We start from the raw sequence: 6,000 nt of genomic DNA on the forward strand, positions 1-6,000 counted from the left end.
ACCAAAGCCAAGTTAAATATTACAATTTTGAAATGGGATCAATGATAAAGGGATCAGCCGAAAGCAGAGACAAAGAATTTAACAAAAGGTAAGTACATCTACGAAAAAAAAACCTCTATCTTAAGGACCACCACGTGCCATACACAGAATTGCCCATTTTTCACCCGCCTACTTCACAGCCCCCATCCACCGGTAAGGGGAGCTGGGACTAAGGCTTTAAGTGTGTCCAAAAGTGTAAATCTAAAGCCTCCTTTAGCAGAGTGACTCCTAGAAAAACAAAGTTCTGGTCCATTTCCTGTCTCTTTATCCTGTGGTCACGTTCCCATCAATCATGATTTGAGTAACAAATTTTGGTCTGCATCTTTTAAAGCCTTAGTCCCAACTGTCCTTACAGGTGGACATGGGCTGTCCATGGGTGAAAAATTACAGATCTGTATGGGGCACGCAGCTGACCCACAGGAAGTTTTTAAATCCCAGACGACCCAGTAAGCTTGTTAGCCAAAAGTTGTTAATGCACATTAACAACATTTTTTACAGGAATGCTGAAGGCAACAGGTAGTAAAGAACACTTGAGGAACTCATAAGGACTAGATAAGGGGGAAGTAGGCGAGACACAGACCTGTCATATAGATTTGTTAATATTTTTCAGCCCCCCTGAACTCTGCCTAGGATGTCCGTTGGTGTTTCTTCTGTGAAATGTGCACTCCTCATGCGTCCCTTCTGCACAACTTGGCTGTTAAAAATTAAGAAATTAGGCCATTAGTGTAGTTTGTGTAGGCAGTCTATGGGACCCTTACAGGCACTTACGTATCACGTGTACACCATGTGGTGCAGCATAGCACGCGGTCAGTGAGGAGCCAGCGTGCGCACCTTACTATTGACTAGAGTCCTGCGTAAAAGGCGGCATGTGACAGGGTCCCCCGTACGTCATGAGTGCATGTAAATTACATTATGTTTACAAATGTTTGACAATACACATACACCACGACAATGGTATGTTCCATTTTTATGAGGTGGCCGTACAAGCCACACACCTCTCCACAACCATCAAAGTGCCCGGACAACCTAACAGGGGTTAACCCATATGGGTGCATGTGACTAAAGCATAAGGGATGTCATTAAAATGGAACGTACATGTGTGTGGTTAGTGTATCATAACGTTTTTCCAAGGATAATGTCAGTTGCACACACTTATGACATACAGGAGACTCTTTGTCCTCATGCCGCACTCTAGTCGTTAGTCGCTGTCCCCTTACTGACTGCACGCAAATGCTTCACGCACAAGGTGTGCACAATATACGTAAGTGCCCGTAAGATGCCCAAACAAACTACACTCTTATTTTGTTTCTAACAGTTGGGTTTAAGCAAGGAGCGCAGAAGAGATGCAAATGGGTGCACCAGGAGGACATGTTTATCAATCAAGCAGCACTAACGGGCCCCGTTTGCCGTGAATACATGTTGTTTAAGTGGTCGCTACGACCTGTCCTCTACAGCATTTGTGTAGAAAAAATGGGCATTACCATTTTTACTCCACAAGCTCACCAAGTGGTCTACGATCTAAAGATTTTGTGTGGACCACCTATGGACCCCGTATGCCCCCACCCTTTCACTGGATTAGCACAGGGCAGTTCTGACTAAAGCATCAAATGAACCCACCTCTTCCTTGCTTTGGGGTAATTTTTTGTAAGAAATTAACATTATAATACACTCAAATGCCTAAAAAGTTGATTTTGCATGATATAGGCCCTTTAATTTATGGAAGTACCAACCGTTTGAATATTGATCATGAAGGAGAAATTAATAATTGTGTTTTTTGCCTGACAAGAATTATATGGCACCAAGTCGTTCATAAATCAGAATAGAGCTATGAAAGAAAGAAACCTCGAGCAAGATTCATGTGATTTGCACTGCTTTGACATTTCACACCAAGTCTATACCAACAACAGGTATGCAATATTCAACATTAGAAGAAGAAGAAGAAGCCCATCCCTGCTTGTCCAGTGTGACACCATGGACTTGAAAACCTGTGTTGAGTGCATCTTCAAACACACTTTAAATGCCCGGTGACTGTAAAGCACACACAAAGTATAAAAGTGTCATGTAACCATACACCATTTACCATTTATAAGAAATTGACTTTCCATTTTTACATTATTCAATTGTATCTACATTTCATGGTGTTTGTTTTGTATCATTTTAAATGTTTTCTTTGTATTTTAGACTTTATTAAAATTCCATTTCTTTTCACTTTACTATGTATATATATATATGTATATGTATACATACATATTTGTGTGTGTGTTCCATCTTGCTGTTATCTGTTGACTGTTTAGGTCCCTTTGGTTCTTTGGGTTGTGAACTCCTCTATAAAGACTGGATTGGTTAATGTCAATTAAAAGCCTAGAAGTTTTTCCATACTTCTTCCCCGGCTCACACCTGTCACAGAAACATGCTGCTGCCTTCCAACAGAGAGAAAGCGATCCATCAGTTTTTCCTGTCAACTTAACGAGAAACAGCCTGAAATGTCACAGGGGCCCCCGCATGTGCAGAAACACACGCTTCAGCCTTGTGTGTGTGCACGTGTGCGGCAAGTGCACCTCTTAAAGAAGCATTCCCATAATGCAGAGCATGGAAAAGGCCTACCGCCCCTCACACACTTGCTGTCCAAGCCCACCACCATTTGGACTGCGAGCAGAGTACAGAGGGCCCTCTATGTTTAACAGTCCAGTGAGAAAGGACAGAACTCCCTCAAATATTTAAGAGTTTTTCAGCATATCCGTTGAGGGTCACGGTACCCTGAACTAATCTCTTATTGAACAATGATGGCATTTGATTTCAAGCAGGGTTTTTTTCTTCTGCTGTTGGATAAAAAGCTTAAGTGGTTAATTTGACGTTGTCACCACATAACTGGACACCGCCTCCGCCATTTCTCCTCTCAACGGTCATCTTATGGATGAATAAGGCGGGTTTTTTTCAATAGAGGACATGGATAACAGTCAGGATGAGCCTTCATTAGTCGCAGGGATAGCCTACCATCAGTGTGTGTCCCTGGGATCATGGAGGATGAGGAGTCAGTGGTTGGCCCCTTGAGCCGTCGGCTCTGCTCTCAGGTTTCCCAATACCAAAGAGCAGGAATGTGGCTCAATCTGATTATTAAACTAAAAAAAAAAGATTTCAGTTCAGAAACATTTACTCCATGAAGCACAGCATTGCTTTGTCAGCTCCTCATTTTTTGCACCAGTACACCTAAGTGGGAGGAAGCAGAGTCTGAGAAGCTGCAGCGGCTTTGAAGCTTTCGTGCTCCAGAGGAGATCTGTCAGCAGAACGAACGAGCCTGGAGTGACTGGCAGCAGAGAAGAATGTACTCCTCTGAAACAAAGAGGAGAAAGAACAGGAACAGACACCAAATGAAGTTTCTCACAAAACTGAATTGGATCAGACTGAGGTGAAAGTCTTAGATCAGGGGTCTGCAACCTCTAACACTTAAAGAACCCTTTGGTTCTGACTGACCACAACCCAATAGGAGCCACAGAGTCTTACTTTACCCTTTAGAAAAATAAAAAAATCTGATTTGTATTTGTGCCGGCGACCTGCCCAGGGTGTACCCCACCTTCACACAAATGTGGCCAGGACAGGCCTCGGCAACCCCCAAAAAGATCGGAAAATGGATGGATGGATAAATGATCCCTTCTTTTTTCTTTTTTCAAAAATAAAACATAAGCTAAAAAGATGCATTTTTTTCAAAATATGAAATAGTTTCTAACGTCTTACAGAGGTTCACATGACTTCCTTTCAAAAAGAAAAAGGCAGCCTGTACCACATTGGATCATCACAAGGCAGCAAATGTAGTTGGTAGTGGGATGTCAGCAGTAATTTAAAAAAATAATTTAAACTTCCGTTTATTTCGTCGTTTGTGTTGAATCTCAGCCAGAGATTCACAAATTTAACTAACTAAAATTAAATCAGAGCTGATTAGGTGACCTTTGCTGTAATTTTAGAACCTTAAGATGTACTTAAAATCCACAAATGTCTTAAAAAGTAGAAAATTCGCCTTACAATGCAGTGTGCCTTAAATATAAACTCTAGATGTGCTTATTGATCTCTGATTGATTTTCTGTGGCAAAGGACGCTCAAAAATCTTTTTAAATTATTTTTAGTCCAACTTAATTAAAGTACAAAGTCAAATTGCTTGATGGATTGTTGGTCAGGACCTCCACAGAGAGATACATGACTTTACTTTTTTTCTTTTAAACTTACTTATGACTTTACAGTCACTTTTTTTTCTTTATTTTTACATGTCCTGTCCAACAGCTGAGGAAACAGATGAGAGCTGAAGGCTTCTAGTGTTGGACATATTTTACTGTAACAACAGGGGTTATGAATCTTCTGACAAACCAGAGTTATGTCTGAATAAACCCCTTTTGTAGTCTAGGCTAAACTTTATTCATCTTAATCATATTTGTTACATTTTTTGTGTTAGACCGGACGGAAAAGGAATTGAGGGAAGAAGAGAGGGGGGGGGGATAGGAGGGTGATCATAGAAGGGGGGGAGGATAAAACCACGAAGCAGCATAAAGCAACAAGTTGCTGGATGTTTAGAATCATTACGGTTTTATTCAGAAGTAATACAAATCCAGAAGGGGCGAGGCCTGTCCACACACACACTCAAATGTTATAAACACCTGTTGGCTCCAAAAATGTTCACACTCAAACATGTCAATATGTACACAAGACAACTAATGTTCACGCACTTATGCTTTCCAAACCAACACATGTGAAACATTTCATTCAGTCATGCAAACTATTTGTGCAAAGGTGAGCTAGCACCTGTGCTCGAGTGAGTGTTCATGTTCGTCTGAGGTAGATGATAAAATGTAAAAGGAAGGAGGGAGACTATGGAGTCCTATACCGTTCATAATTAAATAAATAAATATTTAAATAAATAAATAAAAATGGCCTCATGCAAATACACAATCAACCAATAAATCTCTCATAAATATATAAAAAACCTGCACACTGATTTTAAATTAGCCATTATATTATTCAATATAATAATAATAAAATAATACAAAAAAATAAAATAAAATAAAAAATAAATTATTCAATATATTTAATTTTGCTTTAAAAACCTGTTCATTATTTTAAAACAGCATTTTAAAATATTCATTTTTAATCATGTGGAGTATTGGGAGCCGGTTTAGCTCGTGCTGGTTTGCGGCGCCTTCCGTCCGTGCAACCAGGGCTCGACTCCGGGCTGCTCCCTGTTCCCTTCTCCACCTCCGTGCCGGTTCCAAGCCCGGTTTGAGAAGGTTGCGTCAGGAAGGGCATCCGGCATAAAACATTGCCAAGTTTAACATGCGACTTGTACGCTGTGGCGACCCCTGATGGGAGAAGCCGAAAGAGGAAGAAGAATCATGTGGAGTATTATTACAATTCTGTCTTTTTTCAGAGGCTCGTATTTCAAAATCAATATTTTCCGAAGTAGCTTTGTTTTTATTTCATGTTGCTTTATTTCACAATGGCTAATTTACTTCATGAAGAGCTTTTTCAAGAGAATGAGTCTATCTGTCAATCAGTGAAAGTGGGCGGGATCTAAACGCTCATTGGCTCATCCATGGAAATTGACTCTTATTCCTCAATACCCGCTCAGCGGTGTGCCAGTCAGAGAGATGACATATTTCAGCGATATCCACGAGGCTTTGCTGACATTAAAGTTCAAATAGAGACAAACAATCTGTCTGCTGCAGAAGATGAAAACATGGACGACTCTGTTTTTGTAGTTTGAGGGTTTGTGTGGACCAAACCACAAAGGAGCTCCGGTCGTCCACGTCTATAAGTCCCCCGTTGAAACACTCCTCATTCTTACGCCATTCACTCAGAGCTCACATCGTGCTTTACACTGTGTCGGCTCGCAGGAGGTGAGCTGGCGGACCGACAGTCAGACCAGGCAGCTGCACAAAGCGGAACAAGCCTGCTCGGGCCTCCTGAACCTTATATTTT

The sequence above is a fragment of the Oryzias latipes genome, chromosome 8 (assembly GCF_002234675.1).
Source record: "Oryzias latipes chromosome 8, ASM223467v1".
In the NCBI taxonomy this organism is placed as follows: Eukaryota; Metazoa; Chordata; class Actinopteri; order Beloniformes; family Adrianichthyidae; genus Oryzias; species Oryzias latipes.